Genomic DNA, 13,102 nt, shown 5'->3' on the forward strand with positions numbered 1-13,102 from the left:
TTTTATGCTACTGAGGTCCTCACTAAGTTTCTTGAATTCCTTTATAACCAGTGTTCTGAACTCTGCATCTGATAAATTGTTTATCTCCATTTTGTTTAGTTCTTTTTCTGCAGTTTTGATCTGTTCTTTCATTTGAGCCATGTTTCTTTGTCTCCTCATTCTGGCAGCCTCCCTGTGTTTGTTTCTACATATTAGGTAGAGCTATTACATCTCCCAGTCTTGTTAGAGTGGCCTCATGTACTAGGTGTCCGATAGTGTTCAGTGATACAGCCTCACCTATTACCCAAGTGAGGTACCCAAAGTGCACCCATTATGTGGGCTGTATACACCTTCCTCCTATAGTTGAGCCTTGATTGCTGTTGTCACATCAAAGTCAGCTACCACCTGTGTTTTGCCCAGGGTCACACAACATTAGCTACAAAGCAATCTGCAAATGGCTGCTCCTTTGCTGGGCTTGAGGGTAACCAGGAGAGGACAAGCTATGAATCAAGGCCAGCTGCCCCTAGTGCGTTGCCTGGGGTAATGTAGTGAGAGGTATGGGCCTCATTGAAGCCAGGTGATGCTCCTTGGAGAGAATTTAGAAAAATCTATGGCATGGTCCAAGACAAGCCATTCATATGGAAAAGCAACTGGTAAGAGCTTGGGTGGGTCTGAAAGTTGGGCTGAGCAGGGCCTCAGGGAATCACTGGGGTTGGGGGCAAAAAGTGTTAGCCAGGTTGATGGAGTCTCAGATATGGCGCTGCCTACTGACTCTGTTTGGAGAGGGCTCAGAAAAGAAATGATGGTTTCTGCCAGCACTTCTGTCTGGAGAAATCTGCCCCTTAGCTCCTGCCCTGATGCTGGACAATTTACTGCCTCCCCATATGCTTCTGATTCCTTTCAATCTGCTGTCCTGGCACTAAAGCTCAGAGGGAGTGAGTCCGAGTAAGTCTGTGAGTGGGTCTTTTAAGAGGAACTCCCTGGGATTCAGAATTCTCTTTCTCCTATAACCTCAATCCCTGCTGGCTTTTACGACCAGAAGTTATAGAGACTTATTTCCTGGTGCTGGAACCCTGGGCTGAGGGGCCTAGTGTGGGGCTGGGATCCTTCACTCTTTAGATATCTTTCCAAATTTTTCCTTGCCACATGTGGGTATTGCACCAGCCTGTTACTCTCTCTGCCCCTCTTACCAGCCTTGATTTGTCTTTTTCTCTTTAATTCCATAGTTGTAGGATTTCCATTCAGCTCAGCTTCTGACAGTTATGAATGATGGTTGTTTGGTAGTTTAATTGCAATTTATATGTGGATGTGTGAGGAGGAAAGTCATGTTTATCTATGCTACCATCTTAAGGTACATTCTTCTGGATGTTCTATTTAGTTCACTGGTCAGAACTAGACAAAGCTTATTCATATAACATAATAAGACAGAGCTAAGACTACATATATTAATCATACCAGTATATGTAAATAGGCTTAATTCATTTATTTAAAGAAAATATAACTTGTTCCACCTAGTATGAAGATACTAAAAGATATTTTTTTAAGTAGACAAATATACCTTTCTAAAGTGGTACAGTTATGAAAAGATATTTAATAATACCTACTGAAATGACAGATTCATTTGGCCTTTGACCCAACAATCCCATCTTTGGCAATATATCCCAAAGATATGTTCACAATAATTTTTTAAAAATGTACAAGGTTGAGGACAGATTTATATTAGCAAAAAAGTGAAGATAACCTAAATATCTATCAATATAGGACTTGTTTAATAGGTTTAGGTAGTCTCCACAAAGTAGAACATTCTGCTACTACAAAAACACAGATATTTCTATATACTACCATAGAATAACCTCTTAGATTTATTATTAGTTGAAGAAAAAAAGGCAAGGTAGAGAAAAGAGAAACATGAGTGTATTATATCACTTTAAGAAAGAAGAGGATATTAATATATATGTTTATATTTGACAAATAATGGAATTAAAAAATAAGATTTTTTAATGCTTATCTATAAATAGAGTATGAGTATAAGATAAGGGCAAAGGATAAGGAGCTTGACATCTTTCAATATACCTACTTTTATCTATTTTTTAAATCCTAAAAATAGTAAAAAATATGACAACAATAAACAAATAAACAAAACTGCATAACTTTTTGGAGGCATAAGAACCCAAAGAGTGGCTATTTCAAGAGTCACTAATATGGTAATTAAATATAGTAATTTAATTATTTTTTTAAAAAAAGCTTACATTGATTTCCATAATCACATTGTTGGTGAAAATTTTGATTGTCAATGAAGTTTTTTATGTATATATATATATTTTGTGGAATAAAACACATGACCAATTATGTGCTATCCTTATTCTGTCATTGCTAAGATTGTTGGGAACTGGTGTCTCTCTGTGGCAGAAATAGGTTTAAATTAAAGTTAGAATTCCTTAAATAAAATTTAGTACTTTTGAATTATAATTGAAGGACTCAGTTAAACTCATGATATATTTCACCTTAAAAAAGTAAACCTCCCTGCACTCACTGATAAGGCCTCAAATTAATGACCTACAGTTGCATGAAAGTTAATAAGGGCTTCTTGGGAAAATGTCCATTCCAGTTATGGAGTTGAATACATACAAGATGACCCTGGAAGCTAATAACTTAGCAAAAAAGACGTCAAAGACTACTCCAGCCATACCAAAAGGACTCACAAGGCAATTTTACTGGGCTCTCATTGGCCACAGGAATGGACAAGGAAGATAATCCCTGTAAAGGGGAAAGCACAAAAGTTCATTTAAACTAATGAATTCATAATTTTACTAAAAGATAAAAAAAAAAAAAACTACTTAGTCACCATTGAAGTATATTAATTAACCCAGTATAGGCTTCCCTTGGTATCCAGAGGGGAATTGACTCCAGGACGCTCCCCATTAAGACACCAAAACCTACATGCTCACGTTCCTTAAGTAATAAAATATAGTAGTATTTGTATATAACTTACCCACACTCAGGGGTTTCCAACCCTTTGGCATTTCTGAGCCACACTAGAAGAACTGTCATGGGCCACACATTAAATACATCGCAACATGTTATCACCAAAAAAAAAATCTCATAATGTTTTAAGTAAATTTACGATTTTGTATTGGGCCACATTAATAACCATCTTGGGCTGCATGTGACCTGTGGGCCATGAGTTGGACACCCCTGCTAAATTATCTCTAGATTACTTATAAATACCTAATACAATGAAAATAAATAGTTGTTAACACTGTTTAGGAAATAGTGATAAGAAAAGAAAAAGTCTGTACATGTTCTTTCCAGACACAAAATGCAAAGACCTAACTATATAGTATATGTGAATAACAATATAACTTTTAAAAAATATTTTTGGTATTTGGTTGGTTGGAACTGAAGATGCAGAGCACCAGTTATATTTTAACAACTGGTAAAAGGAAAAAATAATCATTTATCTTGCTTTTTCTAAGTGAAGTTTACCAAACAGCAACCAAATAGAGGATGAGTATTTGTCTTTATAGAAGTAATCCAGGTAATAAAGGGAAAAGAAATTAAAAAAGAAGAAGTCCCTTTTCAGCTGGCACTGAGCTATGGACATCTTTTAAGACAACTGGCAAAAGTGCTACTGACCAAGGGGAGGGGAAAGCACCAACACAAGAAGCAAAAATATGAGCTATGAATCTCTGCTCCCAACACTAACATTGACCCCCATTGCATTTACATAGTCTACCTGTGAGGAGGCAGCAAGAAGTACTGAGCTTTAAGGCTGTACATGGGCAACTTCTCCTTGGGCTCAGAGTGATATATGGATATATGTGCAAAACAAGGATTACTGATATTATCTGCAATGCCTCCAGTGACGAATTGGTCTGCACCAAGATCCCAGGAAAAACAACTGCATTGTGCTCATTGACAGCACACTGTACCAACAGTTGTATGAATCCCACCATGAACTGACATTGGGTTACAAGAATAGGGCCAATTATTGAATAAATTATTTTTATCCCATTGTATGTTATTGCCTCCTCTGTTTATTTCTGGGCTCACTATTCTGTTCCATTGAGCTATTTATCTGTTTTTATGCCAGTGTCATGCTGTTTTGATTACTATGGCCTTGTAGTTTAGTTTGATATTGGGTGGTATGATTCCTCCAACTTTGTTTTTCTTTCTCAAGATCACGGTTGCGATTCAGGGTCTTTTGTGGCTCCATATAAGTTTTTGGAATATTTGTTCTAGTTCTGTGAAATACATCATTGGTATCTTGATAGGAATTGCATTGCTTTGGGTAGTATGGACATTTTAGTGATGTTAATTCTTCCTGCCCATGAATACAGTATATGCTTCCACTTACTTGCATTTTATTCAGTTTCTTTCTTTGGTGTATTATAATTTTCCATGTACAGGTTTTTAACATTTTTGGTCATTATCAATAAATCAACAAACACCAAGTGCTGGTAAGGATGTGGAGAAAGGGTAACTCTTTTGCACTGTTGGTAGAAATGCAGACTGGTTCAGCCACTGTGGAAAACAGTATAGAATTTCCTCAAAAAAATTAAAAATAAGACTTCCTTTTGACCCAGCACTTCCAATTCTGGGAATTTATCCAAAGAAACCCGAAACACTAATTCAAAAGAATTTAAACACCCTTATGTTCATTGCAGCATTATTTACAATCACCAAGATTTGGAAGAAGTCCAAATGTCCTTCAGTAGATGAGCTGATAAAACAATGGAATACTACTCAGCTGAAAAAAAGAAGAAAATTTTATTCTTTGCAAAAGCATAGACAGACTTGGAGAACATTATGTTAAGTGAAGTAAGTCAGTCAGAGAAACACAAATACCATATGACTTCGCTCATCTGTGGACTCTAATGAACAAACTGAACTAATAAGCGAAATAGAGACAGATTCATACGGAGCAGGATGACAGCTTTAGAGGTGGGAATTGAGAGTTGGGAAATGGCGGGATCGGGCAACATAAACATGGACAACAGTGTGGTGATTGTGGGGGAAGGGGGATGAGTGTAGCTAGAAGAGGGTATAAGGGTGATAAAAGGTAATAGAAAAATACAAAAAAAAAATAAACTATTAAAAAAAACCAAGATGTTTCCTAAGGAGGAAGAGATTTTAACAAAAATAAATGATTTAAAAAAACGGAAAATTCAGGAGGAATATGATGAAAGGAAAAAAATGCAAAAATCAGTCATTTTCTAGATGAGCAGTTCTACCAGGCAAGCTTCTTGCATGCATTGCTCCAAGATCAGGCCAGTGTGGCCTCCCAGAGGGAGGCTGCTTGCTGGAGGCCAAGGAGCTGGGCTCTAGCAGACGAAAATAAAGCCCAGAAAGGCAAATAAATATTCCACTTTTCTATTTTAGTTCATGTTATAAAGGTGTTTATTGTTCTAAAATAAAATTGTATCACCATTTTGTAGTTCCTGAAATATTAATCAGTGGAGACATTATTAATAGACACTAAATAGCAGAAAGATAAACATAATTATATGTCTCCTAATAGAAAGGACATCTGGCCACCAATGAAAGAGACTTAATATGAATTTGGTCAAGCCTTTAAATTCAAATATCAACAAACACAATATAGAGGGGCTAGACAAACATGCTTTAAAAAAAGTACCATGAATATTTAATCAGCTTAATGCAGACTGTGGAAAACTCTAAAGAAAAATGACAATGTGTTACTAAGAAGCATCAAAGAAAAAGGAAAACAGAGAAAGAAAACTCTATGTTAAGAGATATAAGACACTTCAAATTAAATGCACTGTGTTTGGTTATCGAGTGAATCAAACTATTAAATGACTATATGAGATAATTATATGTTAGAACACTGACTGCTACTTTATGTACTAAGGAATTTTATTGTCATATTTAGATGTAATAATGGCAATACATTTTTTAGGAGTCCTTAAATTTTAGAGGTGCATATTGAAATACAAATGCAATGTTCTAATTTTGGGAAGTAATTCAATGTAAGACAGGAGGATCTTAGTGGGTAGAGATAAGTCAAGTTTCCCAAAAGCAGACTGGAGACAAGGATTCATGGGCCCATTGTGTTACTTTGCTACACCCACTGTCACCCAGAGAGAGCAGAACAAGGGACAGGGAGTACAGGTGGGATTTTATGCATTGTCCTACAGAAGGTAGCTTTAACAGCATTCTGCAGTGGAAGGCAGGAGTACATATGAAATCTTTGAGATTTCTGGACCCAATATGTAAGAGTTACACTTTCATGCCCCACATCTGTTAATAATTTTTCAAAGGCCATCTATAGACTAGAAAATTCCAGGTATTACTGTCTTGAAGATGAGAATGAAGAGACGGAAGCACACATTAAGGAACTGAGGAACTGACTCTATGTTACAAGGACTATATGTGAAACAAGATTGGTCAAATTAACAATCCTGAAGTCTGGGTGATGGATGGTGAATACACTGCTGTTCACTATATTATTTTGTACACTTCAAAATTTGTTTAACTCCCCCCCCAACAACAAATGGTTTAAAAGATTTTTTTTTTAATAAATAAAGAAATAGGCTGATTTCAAAGTATTCTCCTGGTGTCCCTCATTTTATGGCAACATAATTTTATTCTCTGCCTCCCTCTTCACATGGCCTTCCCTGTGTCCCTGAATATATGTATCTCAATTTCTTCTTCTCCTTTCTCTTATAAAAACAATAATCATTGGATTTAATGCTCACTCGAAACCAGGATTCTCTCTTTTTAAAATCCTTAACTTACTTACATCTGCAAAAACTATTTCCAAATAAGGGCGGACTCACAGGCATTGAGTGTTAGGTCCTGACCTTATCTTTTTTGGAAGAGTTCACCAATAAACCTACTATAGAGTGTGTAAGGAAAAGGGAGTGATTTAAATGAACTTGGCATTAAAAAAAAAAAAGGTTCAGAGTTTTAGGAAGTATCTCTCTCTCTTCTAGTTCTAGGTAAATGTATATTAGTTTCCAATAGCTACCTACCCCTCTATCATCTGCTGCATGGTCTCTTACTATGAACTGCCAGATTTACTTTGTGGAAGCTGACTCATAGGCTAGGAGAAGGTAGCCTACAAATCAGGTTTTCCTGGAATTCAAAAGGCAGCACAGAAAAGAGGCTGCACCTCTATTTAATGCAGTGTCTCTTTATATGGATATAAGCCTGAAGAGGAGAAAATGTGAATCCTCTTTAGCTTCTTTTTTTTTTTTTTAATTAATTTATTTACTTTTTAAATACATTTGTCTCTGCCTTCCCCCCACCTCTTTCCCTTGCCTCTTTAGCTTCTTAACTGTCTCTGTTCTCATGCATCTTCTCACTAGCTATCCTCAGGGCTATGTAAATTGCTGGCATATCATTTATTTGTCCTGTGTCTTATCCTCTTACCAGAAAATAAAGACACAGGGTGCATATATCCCTTCATACCAAGAGAGTTGTCTGAACTAAGTCAGACAGACTAACCACTGAAATACTAAAGGAAAAGTTGATAAGAAATTTAGAAAATCATTTTGCAAGCTAATTTGCCTGATTTAAAGCATACTGCATCTTGCAGTGAGATATATCCTTTTTGAGAATGTTAGAAGTTAAGGATTTTTCTGGGTATCTCTCTGTTTATTTCTGCAGCACTCTTAAAACTTCCCATCCCATCCCTATCTACGCAAACCCTGTCAACTTCCAAGGGAGACGGATACCGGGCTAATTATGATAGAAATCTTGTACTCAATACTTTACCCTACCAAATAATAAAATGAGACACAAAATGAGAGAGACCGCCAGAAGATAATGATTAGTAAGGAAAACCACAGGAAAGAAAATCAAGTAGAACAAAAGGGTTTAGTCAGGATCTTGGTGACACCAGCACATTCCAAGCTCTGGGCAGTTTCTCCTCCTCAACCCTCTTCCCCGAGTCATCTTGCCTCTGTTTTCTCTTCCCCCTGGTGCCATGTCGCTCCTAGCATGCTATCCTTCATCAGTCCTCCAAAAGAACTCATTCCTCCTAAAAAGGCCTCCCCTGCAGGTCGTACCAGCCTTCTTGCCACAGTTTCACCAGCTGCTCTGCACTAAGGCTGACCTCTCTTGTTGGGGGCCTGTGTTGTTTTTTTTTTTGTTCTGTTTTTTTTTTTTCCCTCCGCATACTCAGCAAGTAGCTGATTTTCTCCAGCCCCAGTTTAATAGCATTATCTCAAAGCCCCAGTGTGACGGAAGCTTAGAAAAGCATCAGTCGCGGAAGTTTTTGCGTATATGGGTTGGAGAAATCTGAAATCCGCACATGGAGCAGTCCCTCACATGTCTTTTTCCAACGAAAGCAAAAAAATTTTACTTGTGTAGGTGGAACGAAGGAGGGGTGGGGAGCTTCTCTGAAGCTAACTCTGTGTACATGCCTTAACAGCTTTACGGCGCGTGCTCAGCTTTAATCAAAAGATTTCTTCACAGCCTTGGGACCTAACCCCGGCCTCCAGCATGCAGTGCTCACTGTGCCTTATCCTGTAACATTAGTGAACGCTTGGGTGCACATATGCACAGTAGCTGACTTTACAAAATGGGTAGGAATGGCACCCCAGGGCCAAAGCTCGCCCTTTGTTTAAGGCTGGATCAAATTCATGTTATAGTTTTTTTTTGGATTTTTTTTAAGATTGCAAAAATGTGATATTAGTTCCCTTGCCTATAACACAACAGCTAGATTTACAAAAAAAAAATTAATGGTAGAAGTAGCTTAGGGCTAGAAGTTGTTAGGGAAGGAAAACCACGCATGCCCTTTGAGTGCTCATGAATCTCTTCCTTTATAGACTCTATATGAATCTTACCGGAAAAACATCCACTCAGCATCCATAAAGGACCTAAGTGAGTTTGGCCTGAAAACAAAAGATGACAGAAAGGGAAAAAGAACCTAGCCAATAATGCAGTTGAGTTCTATTTTTGGGCTAGTTTATCTACCAAAGTAGCCAAGGGTGAGGAAATAAACTTTCTTCAGATTAGTAAAGAGATAATCCTTCTCTTTAGTCCAACTTGAAAGCTTAGTTTCCCTTTTTATCCCCCAAGTTTGTTTGTTGTTTATTTCCCCCTTGGGAAAATACAGCTTCTGCTGAGGCTGGTTGCTAAATATTCTATCCTGAGTTTCATTTTAATCACAACGCATTTTAGCTCTGAAAAATGCAACAAAATTCTGATTTAAATCTTTTAAAAATATCCCTTTACGGCTATTCAAATTTAATTATTGTAAGAACAGTACCACTATATTAAAATATAATCACCTTACTCCTTTTGGCTTCATGACAATGTTCATAAAGTGCTTAATATTCATGTAACATGCTACCTCACCCTGCAATATCACTATATTTATGGAAAGAAATTGTAATCCTCTTTACTGGCTCAGGTTAATTCCAATAAAATATTAAATCCATTTTCTAATCTAAATGAGTTCATTAGGAGAGGCATGGTACTGAGAATACCAAACTCTCTACAGAGTTCAGCTTCATTACATTTCCGCACTGTGCGTTTCCAGAGCTGTTGTACTACATTTATGAGGATTTATCTGTACTGTTCCAAAAACATTCATCCTAATTCTACTCCTTCTGTGCATGCTAATCATGAATATGTTAAGTGGAAATACTAAGCTTGTAGCCAATCTCATCCCCAGATGGGTTCAAGTTATGATTACAGAAGCAAATTTGCCATAAGCACTCTTAGAGCAGTGCCAGTGAGGAGGAAATGAAGGTTTAGAGCTATGCTTAAAAAGAAAATGGGGGAAAAAAAGGCATTTTGAGACAAAGTAGAAATGTCATAGAACCTTGGAGGGAAGAGCGGGGAGAGGTGGGTCCAGCTTGCTTTGTCTGAGAGAGAGCTTTAAGGATATATAAATAGATCTGTCTGAAAAAAAAAAATACAGAAATTAAATCATTAGCTTTAACTGCTTTGAGTGTCCAAAAGTCCATAATCCAAAGTTGAACTCCACATTATTCAGCTCATTACTTCTAGCAAAGCTTTACTCCATTAAACACTCCATTTGAAAGAAATAATAGACCTTTTAGAAAGGAAAGATGAGACCAATCTGGGATGTTCAGGTAGTGAATAATTATACAATCCCCAACTGTTTGCCCACGGAGTGCTTTGACTTATTTTTCACATATATCTAGCAGTTCTTTTCTTTCCCTTGCAGGCAAAAGAAAAAATCATAGGTCATTTTGTTTTTACTCACATTTCACATAGGATAAATCCATTAAGAATCTTTCAGTTAGCTCCAGTATGTTAGCATTTGCAGTGACCTCTTAGACCATTTCAATCTATATTTCAGATAATTAATAAAACAAAAGGTTTCTCAAATATACATGTGGTGGATCTCTACCTATTTTTAGTACAAGATAAGATGAAGATGAGCAGGAAGCAAGTTGACTGCTAGTTATTAAAACAAGATAAAGGTCCTTATTAATCTATACAATGCCTGCAATAAATTGTCAACCAAAATGAAACCCAGTGGCCACTGGTTGTCACTGTTGTACCACAAAACAGCAATGCAGGTACTATTCTTTCAAAGACTGCCTTTAAAAACTAACATTTGAAATGATGTATTCAACCATTTGGTTTATCACTAAAGCAGAGCACAGAAACACATACCGTGGCCCCATGGATTTTAGACTAAGTATTAGACATTTTGATGTGAGAGTTGGACCAAAAAATGTTTCTGTATAAATCACAAAGACATGAAATACAGATCTGATTATTACATAAACAAATATTCTATGTATTTACATAGTCATGTGAAATGTATGCTAGATCTGTTAATTAGAGCACACATTCTTTCTGATATTTAAACTAAATATTATTATGTAATGGCCACAGAGTGTGCGTGTGTGTGTATCATTTCATCTTAAACACTTTATTCAAATGAAGTGCTTTCTAGTGATTGCACTTATAACGTTTTTAACCAGTAGATGACTAGACAGCCTTGACCTAATATTCCTTTTCCAAAATCTGATTAAAAGTGGCAAGACAAGAAATCAATGAGATACTGAATATAAAATCCCAAAATATTCTGCTGTGTTTGAAATTAATTAAGTACTGTGATGCAGAAGATTCAAATCAATAAACATCAGTGATGGTAGCATAAAAGGTGGGAAGAGTTGGCAAGAAATCAGCATGGTATTCATGGTTATAAGATGATTATCTACTCAATGAAATTAAAGGTTAAAATTAGACCAACTGTGCTTTGGGAAAATGCAGAGGCAGGTCTTGAAAATCAAGAGCCATCACTGTTCCTGAATACAAATCTTTCAAACTTGGGAAATAATACCTTTTAAAGGAATGAGAGGATGGCACTTGAATTTCAATTTAACTAAATAAAATTCTTTCCTAACTGTGTTAACAATCAGTTACAAACAGGGCACTGGTGTTTTCCAATGATTACAGTGAGAGTTGGGAGAGGGGAGACTAGGCTGAAAGCATCAATAGTGTTTTTATTTATTTGAACACACATACCTGGACTATGAGGTCGATCTTTCCATGATTTCTGAAGATAAAATACTATTGTTTTTCAAGATTTTTTTGTGATTTATTTCTTCATTCAATTTTCTTTCTCCCTTCTTCCCTTCCTTCCTTCCTTCCTCCTTTCCTTCCTTCTTTTCTTTCTTATTTTTCTTCCTTGCTTCCTTACTTTTTCTTCCTTCATCTTAAACATGTTATAATTCAGAAGCAATATGAGAAAATACATAATCAGGAAAGAATAGATTATTGATACTACCTATATTGATAATAATAGGTATAAAAGTTGTCCCATTTTAATAATTTTCTCATTAAAACTAGGTAAAGATATATAGAGGGCATGTCAATCACACCTCTTGCATAGATTACATTTTCATTAAGATGTAAGCATTTTAAATACTTACAAAGTTAATGTTGATTTTTGTCTTAATATGGCAAATGTGAATAATTGCCCCCTCTTGCAAGAGGCAATCATAGCGACAGAAAAAAATTCTCGCACACATGATAATTTGTCCAAAAAAAATCAAACTATGAAAAAAAGTCCTCAATAATGGTGTCTATTTATATAAGCTTTCCAGTGTGTTCTTTAAATAAGTGTTCTCAACAGTGGGAAGAAGAGCAGCCAGGTCTTTCAACAGTGGTACTTGTAGAAAATGACAGTTCCTGGTCTTTTTACAAAGACTATGGAATCACAATCTCTCTGAAATACATATTTTCAGCAAACTTTCCACATGATTAAGAACATTAAATTTTAGAAGCATGCTTTCTGTCTCATTAGAGGAGAGAAGAAATACTATGACATTATAAAATTTATAATTAATACCATTTTCATGATTGATAGACTCGAAGAACAAAGGTTATATACTATAATTTAGACAAACCTCCCCAAATTGAAGGTAGAAGTACTTTTATGCCCTCATATGATAATTATATATTTGTAATAAGATAGTTGATAAACCACGTGGAATATAAACACTAATTCAATAAGAAAGTCATTTGAAAATAAAACATAGGTGATCGAAAGTGTTCCTTTAAATGCACACCAGATGGCCCAAGAAAACTCCACAAACAAAAGAACCTTAATCCTTTTCTCCTGTGACAGCTCTTGTATCATTCCCTTGTTTGATGGTTTTTTTTTTCCACTGGATATCCTCAGGTGGTTAGTAAATTTTTTAAGGAAAGTTTCTTTGTGTTCTTTCATCTTCAAAATATTATACTCAGCTCTGTTCTGTAGTAAGTACATAGTAACCATTTGATGAATTAGAAAGCTCATTAAGGACATACTACATAGCAATAATTCCCTAAGACCATAATATATTCTTTAAACATTTAGGGTAAAGTATATTTTTTGTTAATTAAATTATTTTCATTTTAGTGCTTAAAGTAATATTCAGTATCCCCCTACACTCTTGTGCCACATACCTCCCATGTTCTCTGAAAGAAGGGCAATAAATGCACAAAGAGCGTGAACCAAGAGAGAAGGAAAATTAAAGACTAGGAAAGAGGGAGGCATCAAAGCTAGTATAAACATCACCAGTTTTGTATTTAAAGTTGTGACAGTTTCTACTTTTCTTTCTCCCTTTGAGAGCCAGAACCCACCTATAGGTTTTAGCAGTGCATTGGCCTCTTGACTAGAGAC

This window comes from Pteronotus mesoamericanus, unplaced genomic scaffold, assembly GCF_021234165.1.
Source record: "Pteronotus mesoamericanus isolate MK-2021 breed Mesoamerican mustached bat unplaced genomic scaffold, CSHL_Meso_final contig_82, whole genome shotgun sequence".
NCBI lineage: Eukaryota > Metazoa > Chordata > Mammalia > Chiroptera > Mormoopidae > Pteronotus > Pteronotus mesoamericanus.